The 21,535-nt window shown below is 38.3% G+C and overlaps 1 protein-coding gene across 1 annotated transcript in view; it reads right to left on the bottom strand.

The window, feature by feature from the left end:
• The window catches only part of LOC6652588 (pikachurin), a 568,882-nt gene that overhangs the window by 36,164 nt on the left and 511,183 nt on the right, over positions 1-21,535 (bottom strand). The window lies entirely within an intron of this gene.

The following is a 21,535-nucleotide window of genomic DNA, read 5'->3' on the forward strand; positions in this document are numbered from 1 at the left end:
GAGTCTATAAGTTTACTCGTAGCCGGTGAATTTCCATCGGCCCGTCGCTTTCATCCACGCTGTTGCCATGCGTGGTAAAAGTCCCGTACAAGTCCTTGGCGCAGCCGTATCTATTTTCTGGCCTGCTGTGTGCCCATTGAATTCCTGTCCTTGTTTCTCTGCTCTGCCCATATAGCGCCTCTGTTGCTATGCGGGCTTCCATCCTTTTCTCTCCACTAGGTGATTTCTCTGCTCTGGTCGCATGTCCTCTCTCGTTGCTAGGCGACGCTGCTCTCTCAAATGTCCTTCTCCTTTTTGTTCGTTCTCTCAGTTCTTGGGAATTGTTGCTCTTTTCTCAATGCATGGACATTTTACCCCATACGAATAATATATTGATTTTAGTTTGTTTAGTTTTAGTTAATTTAAGTCAACATTAACTAAAATCATTCGTCTACGTCATCAATACGTTATTAGTCTCGTAGACAGGGCTTCCCCAAGACCCAATTCCTCCCTTCTTCGGCTTGCACATACCCCCCTTTGCCCTACGAACTTGATCGACGATATTGGTTTGACTTGGTATGCACCCAGCCCCCACTACCCCCCGTTCAACATGCATAACCCTCACTTTGGCTTTTTCGTCTCTCTGCTCATTCTGTTTCATTCTTTCGTTCTCTTCCTCCCACTCATCTTCTCGCTGTGACGAAATTCGCTGATGGTCGTATGTGGTCCGATCGAACTTGTTGTGTCGTATCGTAATGTTGCGTGTTTTAATTGCAGCAACATGTTGCGAAGCGTGATCTTTGGCAACATGTTTCCGGGCACCATAAATCCTTGGTTTTACGTATGTGTTGTTTCTGGTTATTTACATGTTGTTGTGTGGAACATTATTGTGGAATATTATGTTCCTCACACTTCCTCCCTTCTTCTGGAGCGAATTGCCTCCTCTATGGTTTTTGGCGGATTAGGGCATCTTTTCTTCCTTGATTCTTGTTTACGGCCAGTTCCGCATCTTATTATTTTACTCGTTTAATTTACCCGTTTCCTTTCGGTCGCCGAATCTGGTTCCACCGCATCACATGTTGCTTGTTGTTCTGTGTCTATATCCTCTGTTTGTTATTTGAGCTGGCTAATGTGTGCTTGTCTGCTCTTTCCTGTGACTTCATGTCGTAGCTTGCATATGACTGGGGATGTGAACCCTAGTACCGTGTAAGGTCCTCCAATTCCGCTGGTTGTCTCCTGCATATTGGACAATCATTGTTTTGACAGTTCTATTTACTCATTCAGTCGGGTTTTTCTGAGGCGTATATGGCGCTGTTAATTGGTGGCTGCTTCCCCATCCTTCTAGCATCTTCTTGAAGATCCTGCTCGTGAATTGGACTTCATTATCCGTTATAACTATTTTTGGTGTCTTGACAAAATCCTTTCTCTGAAGGCCTTTACCAAGTTCTCGACAGTTGCCTTGCGCATGGGTATGATTTCTGTCCATTTCGAGAAACGGTCCATAATTACCAGCAGCATTGAATTTCCGTGTTTTGATCTGGGAAACGTCCTAACGAAGTCCGCGCATATTGTTGCCCATGGTTCCTCAGGCACCTGTGTTAACAATTTTCCTGCCGCTTGTTGTTGATTAGGTTTGAATTGTAGACATGTCATGCATTTCCCGACGAAGATTCTGATGTCTCTTTGCATTCCCGGCCAGTAGTATCTTGCGCCGATTCTAGCAATTGTACGCCGATTGCCCGTATGCCCGGCCGTCGCTGACGTGTGGTTTTCCTCCATTATTTGGTGTCGTAGACTCTTTGGTACACACATTTTCCATGCCACCACTTCCTCTTGTCCTGCTCTGTGCGGTATGTTTCTGTATAATTGGCTGTTTTCCACCACATAGTCTGGATATTTCTGTGGCTGTTGCATGATTTTTCTCATCATATCCTGAATCCATTCACACTCCTTATTGACTTGTCGTAGTCTAGCACCGTTGTCTGTTATGCGATTGCATCTTTCCATTGTTTGCCTCGACAGGGCGTCTGCTAATATGTTCAGCTTGCCTTTCCGATATGATATTTCAAAGTCGTACTGCTGTAGTTCCAATGCCCATCTTGCTATTCGACTGGTGGGACTGTCTATGCTGTTTAGCCATTTTAGTGCCATGTGATCGGTCACTATTTTAGTTTCCTGAAGTCCGGGCATGCTAACACTGGTCCATTCGTTAGCTTTTCTTTCACTGCGTCGAATGCTTCCTGATGGTCTTCATTCCAGTGCCACCTTGTTTTTTTCCTAAGTAGCGCGTTTAGTGGATGCGTTAGAGTTGCAAATCCTGGTACGAATCTTCTGTACCATGAAGCTACCCCTAGATATTGAAGTAATTCTTTCACACATGTTGGCGGTTTTGTCCGGTTGTCCGGGTCCGTGGCTATACCATTTTCTGTCACTACGTGCCCTAGAAACTTTAATTCCTTTCTGAAGAACTGGCACTTCTCTGAGTTAATCCTTAGGTTTGCCTCTTTTAGGGTTCTGAATACTTCTTGCAGGTGTTGTTAGTGGTCTTCCATTGTTTTGCTCACGATTACTATGTCGTCTTGGTATGCAAATGCGTTCGGCATCATCTCTGGGCCAATCACTTGGTCTAGTGCTCGTTGAAAAGTTGCCGAAGCTGAATGTAGACCGAATGGCATTACCTTCCATTTAAATAGTCCTTTCCCTGGGGCTGTAAACGCTGTCATTGGCCTGCTTCTGTCCTCCAGTGGTATCTGCCAATATCCGTCTTTTAGGTCCAAACTGCTTATGAACCTTGCCTCACCCAACTGATTTAGTATATAGTCGATAAGTGGCATCGGATATGCATCCTTTTTTGACTTCGCATTGATTTGTCTAAAGTCCACGCATACTCTCCATTTGCCCGTTTGTTTTTTCTTTACCATTACTATGGGTGAACTGTATGGGCTTTGTGATGGTTCCTAGATTCAGCAACTCATCGACTTTCGCATTGATCTCAGCTTGAATCTTGGGGTTTTTTGGATAATATCGTTGTTTTATCGGGATGTCGTTCTTCATTGTGATCCGGTGTATCCCCACTTTTGACGGTCCCTTGATTTTTCCCAATTCCATCAGTTCGTGTTCTAGAAACGTGTGTATTTCCGTTTGCTCTTCTTTCTGTGTCACCATGATTGATATACGTTTGGTTATCCTGCCCTGTATCCTCTTCACCGTTGGAATTTTTATCCTGTGGCCTCCGCATGCTATTTCGGTGTTCATCAGCCTTCGATCCTAAGATTAGGGCATCTATTTCGTCTGGCATGATGACAAATGTTATGTTCATTTCCTTGTTTCCGAATCGAACGTATCCTGTCCACTGCTCTTTTATATTTCTGACCTTCCCGTCCGCAATGTATACTTGCTTGTTAGTGGTCTCTCGTTCTCCTTTGTTTTTTATAGTTTCTACCATCTGTCTCCTCATAAAGTTGCTCGTGGCTCCAGAGTCTATTGTCGCCTTGATTTTTCTTCCTGCTACTTCTATCATTGCTGACAGTTGGTCCTTCTCCTCTATTAGATGTCCTATCAATTTTGAGCCGCTAGTTGACTTGGTTCCTGCTCTGACCTCATAGGCTGGAACCGTTGCCCGTTTCCCGATCTCCAACAGCATTCTTTTGTCCTTGTTCCGACTTCTCCGCATTGCCAGCAAAAAATTAGCTGGTTATTGTTGCATTCGCCGGCCCAGTGTCCTGCTTCACCGCACCTCCGGCATGCCTGGTTCGGATTCATGACTCTTCCTTCTCGTATGTTGTTATGTGCTCGATTCTGGTTTTACGTACTGGCATACTGACATCTTCTGCACTGTGTTTCTTGTGGCCCGTAGTTGTTTATCCCCCTGTGGTTTTCTTGGCTGTTGTGATCTCTTCGTGAATTATTTCTGTGGTGGAATTCAGCTCTTTCCTGCTCCAGCATTTCATGTTCCTCCGCTAGTTTCATCAGCGCTTCCAGATTTGTGATGTTGTGTGGCCGAACATATATTCTCAAGTCTGGTGTGCAATTTTCCAGAATTACTTCTAGTTGCTCAAATTGTGGGATTTTTAGAGGCCTCATCATTGTCTGCATTTCTACCATGTAGTCCTTAAAGCATTCGTTGTTACCTTGTTTGCGTGCCTTGACCTGATCGGCCAGTTTAGTAACAAATCCCTTTGGTAGAAAATATCTCTTGAAGCATTCTGCAAATTCTTTCCATGACGGCCATTGTTTATTGTTCGCAATGTACCATTTTAGAGCTCTGTCCTTTAGCAGTTCTGGCATCGCCCTTGGTATCATATCCAGTTCTATGCCGTACATATCCGCTGACCACTCTATTTGTTCCAGAAATTCCAGCGGTTTCGAGTTGCCATCGAACTTAAACGTCCACTCTCTTACTTGTTTAGCCACCTTGGCATACTCGGTAGTCCTGTTTGCTGTGCTTTGCCCCATTTTTGTAGGTTCAATTGTTTGTCTTCTTTGGTTATTTTTCTCTCCAGTTTTGTCCAGCGCTCCTTCACTTCCCCATTTTGGTGGTACGAATGGGGGAATCGTCAAAGTAGCCATGTTTATTTTATGAAACGCCTCGGCCTCCTTGTCCTCACCATTCTTGCCTGTTTGTGCTGCTCTCGTTCCTGGTTTTTGTTTGGACATTTTTGTGAACTTGTCTTCTAATCTGCTTATCTCTTCTTTCCATTCTGGATCAGACTTGTTGTTGTTTACCTATTCGCCTAGCTGTTTTCTCATCTCCTCCACCGTGCCGTTCATGCTGACTCCGATTCTTTGGCCCGTCTGTAGCAGATCCTCCTTCTTCATGTGATAAATCCAACTTTTACCCATTTTGATCTTAGTATACACTTTAAATTTCACCAGTATAGCACGTTGGGCGCCAGTTGTAACGATCCTTTTTCGTCCTTCAGGATAATTTCAATCTTTAGGGCGAGGTTCGGCACAATAAATTTTATTTTGTGCCCCGGTGAAATTACGACCCAATAATTTATATGTATAAATGTATGTTGGTGTTTACTTGTATACTTTGGGTTTTTGGTGGAATGTTTATATAATATTTTACACTGATTTGGGTTGATGTTTATATTGGCTGCGTACTTATTTGTTTTATATTCAGATTTTGTTGTTGCTTGTTGAGTCTATAAGGTTACTCGTAGCCGGTGAATTTCCATCGGCCCGTCGCTTTCATCCACGCTGTTGCCATGCGTGGTAAAAGTCCCGTACAAGTCCTTGGCGCAGCCGTATCTATTTTCTGGCCTGCTGTGTGCCCATTGAATTCCTGTCCTTGTTTCTCTGCTCTGCCCATATAGCGCCTCTGTTGCTATGCGGGCTTCCATCCTTTTCTCTCCACTAGGTGATTTCTCTGCTCTGGTCGCATGTCCTCTCTCGTTGCTAGGCGACGCTGCTCTCTCAAATGTCCTTCTCCTTTTTGTTCGTTCTCTCAGTTCTTGGGAATTGTTGCTCTTTTCTCAATGCATGGACATTTTACCCCATACGAATAATATATTGATTTTAGTTTGTTTAGTTTTAGTTAATTTAAGTCAACATTAACTAAAATCATTCGTCTACGTCATCAATACGTTATTAGTCTCGTAGACAGGGCTTCCCCAAGACCCAATTCCTCCCTTCTTCGGCTTGCACATACCCCCCTTTGCCCTACGAACTTGATCGACGATATTGGTTTGACTTGGTATGCACCCAGCCCCCACTACCCCCCGTTCAACATGCATAACCCTCACTTTGGCTTTTTCGTCTCTCTGCTCATTCTGTTTCATTCTTTCGTTCTCTTCCTCCCACTCATCTTCTCGCTGTGACGAAATTCGCTGATGGTCGTATGTGGTCCGATCGAACTTGTTGTGTCGTATCGTAATGTTGCGTGTTTTAATTGCAGCAACATGTTGCGAAGCGTGATCTTTGGCAACATGTTTCCGGGCACCATAAATCCTTGGTTTTACGTATGTGTTGTTTCTGGTTATTTACATGTTGTTGTGTGGAACATTATTGTGGAATATTATGTTCCTCACAGCGTCTTAAGTGCTTCATCACTCATCTTTTACTGTCGTTTAACAGCAGTTTTTAGGGGGTCTGGCCATTTCTCGTTACCAACACAACCCAACGTTAATATAAACACAAAACAATTTTTTTTTGTTAAATCTTTAAATGAGGTAAAAAAAAATGCATATTACAAACAATTACAAACCAGTATGTCACTGGTCTTTAAATGAGGTAAAAATAATTACCATAATTACTAATTACGCTGCGTCGCACATTTTTTTGAATGCACTGCGATGCATATTTTTTTTTGTAATTATAACAAAATATGTACAATTGTGCGGCATTAAAAGCTGTCCAATTAGAGTGTGGCCTGAAAACCACACGAAAAAATAGGCAGGGATATATATAAAAAAAACACAAATTTACAATTATTAAACAATGAAATGTTTTCTCAAAAAAAAAAAAAACAAAGAGAAAACAAGATATTAAAAACAAAATAAAAATGAACAATAATCTTCTAATCAATAAAATAACAAATTAGATAAAAAGACAACAGCAACATCTAGCTAGCCAAAAAGATAGTGTTGGGTAAACATTGCTCAATTTGGTGAACATGTTCACTTGTTCTTTTTTTCGAAGTGAGTCGACTCGCTCACTTTGCTCAGTTGCTCATTCACATTGCTCAGTTACTCACTGTTCATGAACAGCTCAAAGCTAGTGAGTGTTGAAAAACAGCTGAGCAAAAGAGCATGTGAGCAAAAAGAGCAAGTTAACAATAGTGAGCAAGTGAGCAAAAAAGAACAAATGAGCAATAAAGAACAAGTGAGCAAAAAAGAGCAAGTGAGTAATAAAGAACAATTCGAGAGGAACATGTTCAGTTGCTCAGTTTAAGGAACAACTCTTTTTTGTTCACTCACTCATGAGCAACCCAACACTACAAAAAGAGCAACATCAACAACTAGAAACGAAAGAAAAGAATCATAAAAAAAAGTATCTTACAATACATAGTAAAAGAAAAAAATAAGAAAAAAAATTTTTTTTTAAATTTGAATGTTTGACAATAGAATAAACAAGTTTGATGACATATTTGATGAACCCAATATGGGGTAATACATACCAAGACAGTGGACTCCACTGCTAATGTTATCAACAAAATAGAGTCATCAAATGTAGATTTAAAACCAACAAATGTACTTTTATTAATAATTGTAATAATAATGAGCGCATATGTGTTATACAAAGCATATAAACTACACAATAAATGTGTAACAAAAAGAGCCTTAAGCCATTCTAATGATCTTGATAAGATCTAAATAACATATGCATCAATAATTGTAAAAGTGCATTTCAAAAAATTTAAAAAAATAAAACAATTTCCCAAATAAAGAAAAAAATTTAAAACTGAACAAAAATATATATATATCAAATGATTAAGATGAGTACGTTAGACAATTATTTTAGAAAGATAGTAAATAGGAATCCTAGCATTGCAGCAGATTTAGTTGAGGTTTTTAGAAGGGATAATATTAACTCAGCACAAAGTTCGATAAACTTAGAACAGATCAGATCAGCATACCTCGATTTAATGGGAGAAGATTTCCCAGTTAAAGGAAGTGCAATGGTACAGATGAATTTTATTGTCACAGTGCCAAATATATGCTGTTTTTCGAACTCAACAGGCACATTTCGCTTCTACCTGATGGATGAAGCCCCACAATAATAAGTTCTTGCCAAAATAAAGCCAAAATAAAATATAAATCGTATAAGTATGGACTACAACTACAAATTTGAAAAAAATATTGTAGATCTTATTTAAAAATCCATAAAAGTAGCTTATGGTAGATTGTTAGCTAAGACTCCTTTAAGAGAAGACGTGCCCGGATGGGTCCACGAACTTTTCAAGGACTCAATCGCGCTGATAAACATATCAGAATCGAGTACAGAACCAATATATTTAACAGACTCAGATGTAGAAATAATAGATATAGAATAGTAAAACTATGAACATTTTCAAAAATTTTGTCAATTAAAAACAGGTCTTAACGACCAAATACACGAACTATCCATAGAGACAACGTCTCTGGGAATTAAAACAAAAAGCAAATTTTTTACAAACTATGGTTACTTGGGATGATATAATAGGAAAAGCTAGCACGCACAAGAATTAACTAAATCTTGTAAGTGCCTTTCGCAGAATAGAGAAACATCCCAAGACACAGTAACCAAACACACGAATATTATCACCGAGAATCTCCAAGCTATTAGAGCAGTATTAACTGAACACTATAGCAAACTAAAGTTATGGCAAAAAACAGCCACAAATGCGTTCTACAATGATTGCAAACAAAAAGCAATAACTGTGCTAAACAGACACAATATTGAATTTAAACAAACATCTGATTTGGAAACTTCAATAGTACTGGAAGAAAAAACGCAACCAATGGCTGATGAAGAAATAGGTCAAGAGGAACCATCAGTGAGCTCTGATCAATCAATCATAAGTCTTAACAAACCAGCCATGCCAAAAGAAAACAACAAAATGACACAAACAGTGGTAGAATTCATAAATACAGCCACCAAGCTGATACCATACTTCGATGGTGATATTAAAAATCTACCGGGTTTCCTTGGAGCGCTTCGCGTTCTTAACACCATAAAAGAACCGCACGAAGCAGTAGCCATCGAAATCATATAATCATAATTAAAAGGTCAAGCGGGTAATACCCTAAGCTCAGAAAAAACGATTGATGAAGTAATACGAAAACTATCAACAATCTTCAAGGGTGAATCAGTGGATCTTTTAACAGCAAAAATTAAAAATCTGCAGTAAATGCTATGGTAGGTCATACCAAAAGTCAAAGAGTCCAGTTATTAATGGAATCAGGACACTTCAGCTAAAGAAGCCATCACTAGATTTACCACTCTTTCAGTAGAGTCGGGATCCACAGAAAGTTTCTGTTGATGTACACATTTAAGTATAAGAACATGTAATCTGTTAATGTAAGCTACAATGTAATTTAACATGTTGGAAAGAACTGAACGATCACTGTAACATCACATCAGTTCAGTCCTGTGTTAACCGTCAACCAATATTCACTGTTTGCTCTGAATAAATGGTATATTATATCAATTTAACCAACATTGGTTATGGGCCCAGAACAAGCTCAAATATTGGTTAAAAATCTGAAACTAAAATTCGCGAGTGAATTTTGTTAACAATCATCAGAAAAAATGATGGGTTCATATCAAATCGAAAAACTTGGTGAAGACAATTACGATGTTTGGAGTATGTCAATGAAAAGCATACTAATTACACAGGATTTATGGAATGTTGTATGCGGAAAATACACAGTAGAGGAAAAATGAACTGCAGCTCAGGCTCAAAATTGGGAACAGGCAGACCAAAAGGCATTGGCAAGCCTGATACTCCACGTGAAACCAACACAGTTAATGTACATAAAGGCATGTACAACTTATTCGCAAGCGTGGAAGAAACTTCGAGAAATTCATCTGCAAATTGGACCACTAAGAAAAGTTGAACTGTACCACAAACTCTTACGTTTGAGCATGCAAGAGGGGGACAAGGTATCAGAATATGTCCGAGTATTTACAGAAACAATAGAAAAACTGAATGAGATAGGCATTGAAATTAACGATGATTTAAAGGTAATAATGAATCTGTCAAGCCTACCCAACTCTTGTGTAAATTTTGTTGTTGCTATCGAGACTAGAGATGAGTTACCATTATTTGAAACGGTAAAATTAAAACTTCTGGAGGAAGGGACGCGTAAGCAAGCAAATGGTTTACACACACACTACAAAGTTTTCAAGAAAGAATGCCGTGGACAAGGAAAAAGCAAAAAGACAATCAAAATTTAACGGAAAATGTTTTTACTGTGACATTCCAGGGCATCGTGCATCGGACTGCCAAAAAAAGCAGAGAGAGAGGAAACAAAATCAAAAGAGCGAGACACAAGATACAACGGCCTATTTACTCTTGAACTACATGTCGACGCAGAAAAAGAATACATGGTGTATAGATAGTGGCGCGACGTCTCATATGTGTTGTGACAAAAAAATGTTTGTGCCATACCAAGAAAAAAGGGCGACAATTAAATTAGCCAGTGACACATATATTGAGGCACCCGGTATAGGAATTGTTATGTTGCACACAAACAAAGGTAAATTAGAGATGAACAACGTTCTGTATGCCCCTTCTCTACAAATGAATTATTTCTCGGTGAGTCGGTTAACTACAATATTAAAAAATGTAAAAGCTATGGTACAAAATAGTTTTTGTAAAGTGGTTTTAGAAGCAACACAAGAAAATGATTTGTATGTATGTATATATTGATGGTCCAGAAAAAGAAACTCTTAATATATTGGATAGTCCGACGCATACAAATATTTGGCATAATAGATATGGACATCTTAACTTCAAAAACTTGCAGCAATTAAGTGACAAGGAACTAGTTCACGGTATGAAATTAAAAAATTGTTTCAATAAAACTAATTGTGAAACATGTAATTTAGGAAAAATATGTGCACTCTCTTTCCCATTAAAAACGGAGCGATCTACAAAAAATGTTTTGGAACTAGTGCATACGGATGTCTGCGGACCGATGAACGTAACTTCATTAGCTGGTAATCGATATTTTGTAACATTTATCGATGACTATTCTCGAAAAATCCACATTTATTTCATCACAGCTAAGAGCGAAGTTTTTGACAAGTTTAAAAAATTCAAAAGTTATGTCGAATGTCAAACTGGTAAGAAAATCAAAGCATTGAGGAGCGACAACGGCACTGAGTATAAAAACGGGAGTTTTTCAGCATACCTTGAAGAAAATGGTATAAAGCGTGAATTAACCGTACCCTATACACCGCAACAAAATGGAGTTGCCGAGCGTGCCAACAGAACAATAGTAGAGGTGGCTAAATGTCTATTGACTCATGCAAATTTAGAAGAATTTTTATGGGCTGAAGCTGTGAATACTGCAGTTTATTTGCGAAACCGATGTCCTACAAAAGCCTTAGATGGACATACACCTTTCGATGTCGCTTACCGTCAGTCAAGCACCTAAAAGTTTTTGGATGTCAAGCGTTCGCTTTGGATAAAACAAATAAAAAGAAGTTCCACTCAAAAGGAAGAGTACATTTTTATTGGTTATTCCTCTAAAGCTAAACCATATCGTCTTTATGATCAAGAAATTGTTGAGCGACGTGACGTGAAGTTTATAAAAAATGAATTCCAGAACAAAGAATTTAAAAATTTTGATCTTTCAGACAAAAACAAAGATTTCGTAACAAGCATTATTCGTCTCGAGCCGCACGTGCCAATAGAAGAACCAAATGAAGATCTCCAGGAACCTATGTCGCCAAGGTCAGATATTCCTCCAAACGACGATACGGACTTCGACGAAGAGGAGGAGGAAGATTTTGTCACTGCGAGTGATGACGAAATCACAAATCAACAACAGGATCTAGAACCGATCCAGAGAACCGAAGAAGAGGCTCCACAACGAGGACCAGGAAGACCGAAAATTCTTCGTACTGGTTTAGCTGTTAGACCAAGGAAGCAATATAACATGCTTCAACAAATTCAACTTGAGGATGATATAGAGACACCTCAATCTGTATCAGATGCACTAAATGGACAACATGCCAAGTTCTGGCAGGAATCGATGAAACAAGAATACGACGCATTGTTGGAGAATGACACATGGCGTTTAGTAGATTTACCGCCTGGCCAAAAGGCGATTGGATCCAAATGGGTATTTCGCGCATCAAAAGAACTAAGCATGGTGGATATAGAAAGATTCAAACCAAGACTGGTGGCTAAAGGCTGTGGGCAGCAGCTAGGAATCAACTATCAAGAAACTTTTTCTCCGGTCATTTGCTACGAAACTATTAGAATGCTGTTTGCTATAGCTGCGGAGAAAAATTTTTACATACATCAAGTTGATATATCCAATGCTTACTTTAACAGTAATCTAGAGGACGATGTTTACATGAAGCAACCGGAAGGTTTTGTCAACGATTCTTACCCGAAAAAGGTTCTCAAGCTACAAAAAGCACTGTACGGACTCAAGCAATCTGGAAGAGTTTGGAACAATACACTCGACGAAGTTCTACGTGGTATCGGATTCCACAAATGCAAACATGAGTCTTGCCTCTATATTAAAGAAGACAAGAAAAGCTACATTGCCGTCTACGTCGATGACCTTATAATCATATGCCCTGACGAAACAGACATATCTAACATTAAGAAGGAGATTGCAGTACATTTTAAAATGCACGATGGAGGCCGACTTAAATATTTCCTTGGACTGGAAATACAAAGAGAAAATAACGAAGATATTTCTTTGCATCAAAGGACGTAAGTAAGAAAGCTACTTGATGTTCATGGTATGGTTAACTGTCGACCTGTTGGAACAGCCCTAACCCCTGGTTTTACGGCTGATTGTAACGACGCGGGCTGCGTCAAGGTAAATATAACAAATTATCAGTCACTAATTGGTATGCTTATCTATTTAGCAGTGTTGAGCCGACCTGATATTCTGCATGCAGTATGTAAGCTTGCACAGCGCAATAACGACCCGCACGAAGATCATGAAACTGCTGCTAAACATATTTTGCGCTACTTGGCGGGCACCATAGATCTTGGAGTTACATACCGAAAAACGGGTAAACCAGTAATTGGCTTTGTTGACGCTGATAGGGCAAAAGACAAAGCTAATAGGAAGTCCTACTCTGGCTATGCTTTCTATCTGTGTGGAAGCGCATTCTCTTGGACTTCAGCGAAACAAAGTATCGTTGCTTTGAGTAGCACAGAGGCTGAATATGTAGCCTTATCAACTGCAGCCAAGGAAGCTGTATATCTTAAACGTCTGCTCATTGAAATAGGATATGCTGCCAGCGAATTGCCCGAAATCCAATTCATCATAAGCGCACGAAGACCATTGACATCAAATATCATTTTGTACGAGAAAGAGTAGAAAATAACCAGAGGGCCGGGGCTAACTTTGACCGCGTCAAATTTTGTATACCCTTGCAACTTTTATGGTAACTCTTTCCTTAACTATAGCCATCAAAGTAGAAAAACGTTCAAGCTAAAAAAGCTAATGTTTGCGAAAAAACGGTCAACAATCTTGGCATAGGAAAAAACTAATTGTAAGATATTGATCAAAGCCACTGTTTTCCACCGATCGTTCCTATGGGAGCTATATAATATAGTAACCCGATCTTTATCAAATTCGGCATTAACAGTCATTAACAGATATATTAAACTAACAAATGTTTAATTTGAAAACAATCACGTCAAAAGTAACGAAGTTGTTAACAAAAGTCACTGTTTTCGAAAGATCGTTCCTATGGGAGCTATATGATATAGTCACCCGATCTTGATCAAATTTGGCATAGTCGTTTATATGTGTAATAACAATATAAAATTTCATGATAATAGCTCAGAAAATAACGAAGTTATTAAGAAAAGTCACTGTTCGTGACTTTGCCATTTGTATGGGAGCTATATGATATAGTGATCCGATCCGGCTGAATCCGAACAAAACAGAAATAATAATCACAGAGGAAACAACAGGGGTTACAACAGGAATAATAGAGGTAACCGAGGAAATAACCGACAAAACGGTTATAGGTACCAGCAATAATGTTTCGGGAGCACCTTTAGATACTCAGCAGTAAAGAGTAATAAGATTCACGCCATCAGTTTAAGTCAAAATACGTTTGTTACCTTCACGAATGTGGCAACGGGAAAAAAGTTAGTATTCTTAATAGACACAGGATCGGAAATATCCATTGTAAAAGATAATTTTCAAAGTATCCAAACCAATAAAATCATAAATATACAAGGAATTAGTCAAGATGTAACTAAATCCATAGGGTTTACTTCTATTAAAATACAATCATCAAAATATATAATCCCACACGACTTTCACATCGTTAATACCCAATTCGCTATTCCAATACTAGGAATCGATTTCATAAGAAAATACAACTGTCAATTAGATTTCAATCCGTCCGAAGACTGGTTAATAATTAGACCAAACAACCTAAAATATCCAATATATGTACCAATATCGTACAGTGCTGGTAATAATTCAATAGTTTTACCAGCAAGATCCCAAGTTGTCCGAAAAATTGAAATAAGTTCACAAGAAGACAGTGTATTAATTCCAAACCAAGAAATTCAACATGGTATTTATTTAGCAAATACTATAACTAAACCCCAAAACGCAGTCATACGACTGCTAAATACTACAAATAAAGATCAAATAGTAAAAATATCAAGTTTGAAGTATGAACCGCTTTCCAGCTACGAAATAATCGAAGCAAATAATGAACAGCGTGAAAACGCGGTACTAACTACGTTATCAAAAAATTTTCCCCCACAGTTTCACAGCCAACTTACGAAGTTGTGCAAGAAATATAGTGATGTATTCGGACTAGAAACCGAATCAATAACAACAAATAATTTCTACAAACAAAAATTAAGACTGGTGGACGATGAACCTATTTACATTAAAAATTATAGAAATCCTCATAGTCAGAAAGACGAAATACAAAGACAAGTCCAAAAGCTTATAAAAGACGAAATAGTTGAGCCTTCTGTATCTCCTTACAATAGCCCACTTTTATTGGTACCGAAAAAATCGTTACCAAGTGCTGAAAATAAAAAATGGCGATTAGTAATTGACTATCGTCAAATTAATAAAAAATTGTTGTCCGATAAATTTCCATTACCTAGAATTGATGACATTTTAGACCAACTACCTGGTTGGTCTACCTAGAGCAAAGTATTTTTCATGCCTCGACCTAATGTCAGGTTTTCATCAAATTGAACTCGAAGAAGAGTCACGGGACATAACATTCTTTTCCACATGTAATGGCTCATATCGCTTCTGCCATTCAGCAGATGGCAATATTTCTTGATATTCTTTCCCCAGGGGCATATCCTATTCGCATTGTCTCTGTTTTGTCGAAAATTAAAAAGTTTGGTCGAGCGAGCTGTTGAAATGCGATGTTGTACAACTTCACGTCACACACACACTACGAAGCCTGATTATGTACAGACGAGTGTACACATACATAGACAGAACGAAATCACAAGCGACATAGGCCTGCCTTCGTCATTCTGTAGTCTGTGCTAGACTGAAATTTTTTTTGTAGCTGCTTGGCGAGGGCCTCTCCCTACTTTACGCTCTCATTGAGAGTACGAGCGTTCGGGTTTTCCCGAAGTTCTCTGGGGTTCCATGACTAGGCTAGCGTTTGCAATCAAAAAATCATGAGTTTGTCCCATCTATGTGTTCTATGGTTAGTGGTGGCACCGAGCGAAAAGATCTTTGAAACTATCTCAATAGAATCTTTCAAAAATATGGGCAATAATATTTTAAAATTTTTAAGAGTAGGGCTACTAAAGCCGGTGACCTTATTATCAAATAATGATAAAGAAAAAGAAGCAATACTGTTTACGTTCCACGATGGAAGGAGGTCATACTGGAATATTAAGAACTATATAACCAAAATAACATTTTAATTAAAGATACAAAGAATAAGAAACAATTAGTGCTTAAAGATAGGTTACAAATTTTAATCAATTAACATATATGTGGAAAAAAAAACCATAATAATAAAACAAAACAAATAAATTATCTACATTTAATGACACTATACATATATACAAAAATACTTTTACCACATATATCATCAAACAAATAATCAAACATTCAAATAAAAAAAAAAAAATTAAAAAAAAAATTTTTTTTTAAATAATAAATAAATTTCCATATTATAAAAATTAGAAAATAACTCAATATAATTACGTTATTTTTCTAAAGAGGGGGGATGTAGCATGTTCTAGAATAACATATTAATAACATTACCAACATATTGTAGCAATTAGTTACGATACTTATGTGCGCAACGTTCAAGTGCATTTGCCTCTTAAGCAACATGACCACCCATAAGTGCATGGTGCTGGACAATTGCAGTGTCGGCAAATATAACACGCGCGGCCGCTCTGTCCCAATATGCAATATGATACATCCTCACTCTCCCGCTGCGGCTGCTTATATACATACATACACTTATGTAAACATTTATACATAAATATGTTTATACATAAGCATACCGCTCCTCTGCCTGCATTTCTAGCAGCGCAGCTACGCGGTCTTAGCTATAGTAAACAATTGTAACAGAATTAAGAATTATTCAATAAACTGAGCTCAACCTAAAAAGAACTATTTGTGTCTCATAATAATATTTCGAACCCAAATATTTACTAATGGACCTTTTTACTACAATGGTATTTAAGGCATTTATAGCCCGGGTGAGATGAGGGTGAAAATCATCCGGATCGACCACTATATCATTTAGTGCTATACTAGATAGTTTTGTATGTAAACCACAAATTGCAATTGAATCAGATAAAAGAAACACAAGGTTTAGTGATTATACATCTGTTTTGCTTATACGGTGCCCACAGCGCTGCCAGAAGCCGACAGAAGAGACACACACAGAAGAGACACACACAGACTCAAAGTTACAAAAACCGTATATTGTAACGTGTCTCGCCTTTGTGTGACAAAATAACGCCACCCGTGGACGAGCGGTTGGCTTAAATGGCATTCGATGGTCAGGCCGCAGTTAAGTCGGCAGAATCACAAAGAAAGGTTTGCTTTGCTTTCGTTTACTCAATTCAATCTTTTTGTCTCGGTGGCGGTAAAACTTTTAACCCTTGCTTCTTTCTTTTTTCTCCCTTAAGTTGGCCCCGCTAACTCAAAAAAAAAAAACACTATCCCTTCCTTCCACACGGAAAAAGTGTACCGCTACCTAATGGGGCAGCTTGCATACTACCCGAGTTGTCACTTTGGCCGTCGACGTTATAATATATATCCCTGACTCTGATATATATATGTATGTATCTCTGTCTTAATGTTAAATTAAACAATGAGTTTGCGAAAAATGTTTCGATCGTGCTTTATAAATGGAATTTTTTTATTGTCTTATAGTATTATGTAGGGTTCAGTCACAAAAAAAAACTGTTCACAGGACACATTAAAAAATATTATAAAAAGGGTTTCAACTGGGACGCCTACCCCTCCGCGCCGTTTGTTATTTGGATTGGTCCATTTCTATTTGCTCATTGTCTTGATCATCAACGACTTCAGAAAAACTAAAGACATGTCATGTTGCTTTCAGAAAAACTACTTGAGCAGCAATTTTACTGAAATCTGAAACAGACTGAATAACGGAATAACGGAGGCAGAACAAAAAAAATAGTAACACGTCCGAACAACTCAGAAGTTTATAAGACACTAACATAATGCGCGTGCTGGTATTTCAGTTAAGCAAGCACAGAATTCAAATACAAAATATCAAAGAAGCTAACATCGGCTATGCCGAAGTATATATACTCTTGCAGTCCTTGGTAATAATAATTTTACATGTTTGTTTTCTGCAACTCAATTCATCAATATACAAACTAAACAATTTACTCTCTATTTTACAATTTGTTCTTCTTCTTCCCTCATTCCCAAAGCAAAGCAACGCACGCATACACATACAGTTTATGTAGCGTTGCGTCTGTGTGTGTATGCATGTACTTTGTTGATGACGAAAGATGTAGTAGACAGCAAGCAGCGCTGCCGGCAGAGCTGGGAGCAGAACCGATTATTATATTGACTGTAACTTGTGTTATATTTATCCGATCACATTCAAATTTTGGGATCTGGGGTTTTATATCCAATATTATCACATTTGTAAATTTCATAGCATACTCCAATTTTTATGAAAATGTTTCTTCTAGTTCTTCTAGAGCTTTATGATATAGTGGTCCGATCCTGATGGTTTTCATACTTTATTTTTCCAGGGTAATAAAAAACACGAAAAAAATTTCAGCCCGATAGCTCCTAAGACGGGTGAGTAAAACGCATACCCACAGACGGACGGACGGACGGACAGACGGACATGGCTATATCAACTCAGCTTTTCATGCTGATCAAGAATAAATATACTTTATTGGGTCGGAAACGTCTCCTTCTGTGCGTTATAAACATCTGACCAATTTTAGAATACCCTCTGCAAGGGTATAAAAAGATATATTAATGTAAGTGTGACAAACTTCGTGCTTAATACTCCTTGTAAGACGTGCATGGTGAGTAAAAAACATGTTCGGCCATTTCCAAAGATGACAGAACGTCGGTCCAGTGAACTTTTAGAATTGGTTCATACTGATGTCTGCGTACCTTTTGGAGCAAAATCACTTGGTGGTTTACGTTATTTCCTAACATTTATTGATGACAAATCTAGACGAATTTTCGTGTACTTCCTCAAGGGCAAAGATGAGGTCTTTGGCAAGTTTTTGGAGTTAAAGAGTCTAGTGGAGAGGCAGACAGGGACAATGGACGAGAATATGTGAACAAAGCATTCGATGACTACCTGATGAAAAATGGGACATTACGCCAGTTGACCATAGCGTACACTCCTCAACAGAACGGCGTTGCGCACCAAGCTAACGGTACTCTGGCTGGAAATGTTTGTTGGCACAGTCTGGATTATGTAAGGCATTGTAGGCAGAGGCTATATTTACAGCTGTATATCTGAGGAACCGTTTCGCCTACAAGCACGCTGACAAACCAAACACCAATGAAAGCGTGGACTGGTAAGAAGCCGTGTATCAATCATGTTAAAGTTTTTGGTTCCGTTGCAGTTGCGATATCAAGGGTCATCAGGGAAGTAAATTTCGACCAAAATGAAAGGAATACAGCATGGTGGGGTGTTTAAGAGAAGCAAGATGCAATTTGTGCCAGACTTGTATTGTCGTAGCTTATTCTCCTGCGAATCGAACTGCATCATTAGTTTTTTAAGTTATCACGATGATTTCATACAACATTTTTTGCGGAAAGGATGTTTTTTTCAGTTGCTTCTAACTTCTAAAATATTCATTTTTTTACAAACTTTCTTTCAAAGTTTCTTAGAGTTTAAAGAGCTACAAATGTCGGGAAGACATCTAGCCTCTAAATCCGTCCGTTCCCGAGCTTTGGGACAAAATGTAAAAAAAATGTAATCTTGACCTAATTTTTTTTATGTTTTCTTTCTCGCATTTTGCTCATATTGAAAATTTTCCATTCGAATCTGGATCATAATAGGAGAATTTACTATGCTCAATAGCAGCAGAAGAAACACCAGACCTATCTAATTTACGATTTATAATATAACCATTTAATCAAATTGAATTTTTCTTAGATATGTTAACCAAATTTAACTAACTGTATTTGATTAGTTTTTGAAAAATGGTTATACAGTCGGTATAATAACTGCATATTATTTATCTCACAACAATATTAGTCAAGTGCGTAGCCTGCGTTTAGCACGGTGGGAGGGGGAGGGGTGCATTTAAATCAATGACTTAAAGGTGAAGTTGGTAAAACTTTTTATACTTTTTTTCAAATCAAAATGTATTGGAAAAGTTAAGTTAAGAAAAAAACTAGAGGGTATACCCTTGCAACTGTTTTGGTAACTCTTTCCTTACCTATAGCCGTCAAAGTGGAAACACGTTTTATCAAATGTTTGCGAAAAAATGTAGCGTTGCGTCTGTGTGTGTATGCATGTACTTTGTTGATGACGAAAGATGTAGTAGACAGCAAGCAGCGCTGCCGGCAGAGCTGGGAGCAGAACCGATTATTATATTGACTGTAACTTGTGTTATATTTATCCGATCACATTCAAATTTTGGGATCTGGGGTTTTATATCCAATATTATCACATTTGTAAATTTCATAGCATACTCCAATTTTTATGAAAATGTTTCTTCTAGTTCTTCTAGAGCTTTATGATATAGTGGTCCGATCCTGATGGTTTTCATACTTTATTTTTCCAGGGTAATAAAAAAACACGAAAAAAATTTCAGCCCGATAGCTCCTAAGACGGGTGAGTAAAACGCATACCCACAGACGGACGGACGGACGGACAGACGGACATGGCTATATCAACTCAGCTTTTCATGCTGATCAAGAATAAATATACTTTATTGGGTCGGAAACGTCTCCTTCTGTGCGTTATAAACATCTGACCAATTTTAGAATACCCTCTGCAAGGGTATAAAAAGATATATTAATGTAAGTGTGACAAACTTCGTGCTTAATACTCCTTGTAAGACGTGCATGGTGAGTAAAAAACATGTTCGGCCATTTCCAAAGATGACAGAACGTCGGTCCAGTGAACTTTTAGAATTGGTTCATACTGATGTCTGCGTACCTTTTGGAGCAAAATCACTTGGTGGTTTACGTTATTTCCTAACATTTATTGATGACAAATCTAGACGAATTTTCGTGTACTTCCTCAAGGGCAAAGATGAGGTCTTTGGCAAGTTTTTGGAGTTAAAGAGTCTAGTGGAGAGGCAGACAGGGACAATGGACGAGAATATGTGAACAAAGCATTCGATGACTACCTGATGAAAAATGGGACATTACGCCAGTTGACCATAGCGTACACTCCTCAACAGAACGGCGTTGCGCACCAAGCTAACGGTACTGTTGGTGTTTAGATTATATAAAATAAGCTAACATTAAGCCAATTATAATATAGAACGAATGGAAATGTATGTCAATGTTAAGTATGTAACCCGATTATAGATATCGATGGCTCATCAGTCATAAGTAGATCTGATATGGTCAGCAGTAAACAATAAAGACCTAGTTAATCAATAAAAACGTACTTTGCTGACCTAACACTATGCACTGGTGAGCTCGCTATTTTGTACTATAAAAGAAATGCATTATTCTTAGTAAGATCAGATACCAATTGTAGCTACATCGGGTGTGCATCGCTGTGTCTTTGGCCCCCATCTCTACCTTTGTAATCTCACTCCGAGGTCCACCCAATTTATGTGTTGGTTGCGACAACCTTTAGTCACTGGTTTATGTGCTAGTGCCTAGATATATATATAAATAAATAAACATTTAATAACTTCAAGAAACACTAACGTCTTTCATTGAACATTTTGGTGACCCCGACATTGGCGGCTCCAAGTTAAAAGAATAACAGACTTGGTGAAACCGTCATCAAGCGAGAACATTTGGTCAACTCAGGCGACCAATCTCTCAACAAAAAGGAAACTGGTCAACTAGGCGACTACTTTCTTTGCACGCTTTGGACACGACAATCCTAAGCGAGGGCACAAATTGATGAACATCTCACATCAATCTGGGGTCCCGACTAAAAACATCGCAATTGATTAACTTGGCAATCATTGCGTAGCCACCTTGGCGAATAAAAAAGATTTATTGGAAAACTAGGAGTTGGTTTTCCGCAACAGGGTAGCAGTGCATACCCATTGAATAAAAGTTGATCAACTAGGCGATCACTTTATAAAAAACATTTAACAACGATTTGTGTCAACGAGGCGACCAAATCATAAAAAGTTATTTTTATATAAAAAATAAAGTTTGATCAACTCAACTCTGTTGCATTCCCTGGCGTCAGCAATATCTGACCTAGTTAACTCGGTCAGTAACCCAGGTAGTACGCA

This window comes from Drosophila willistoni, unplaced genomic scaffold (genome assembly GCF_018902025.1).
Source record: "Drosophila willistoni isolate 14030-0811.24 unplaced genomic scaffold, UCI_dwil_1.1 Seg171, whole genome shotgun sequence".
NCBI classification, from domain to species: Eukaryota; Metazoa; Arthropoda; class Insecta; order Diptera; family Drosophilidae; genus Drosophila; species Drosophila willistoni.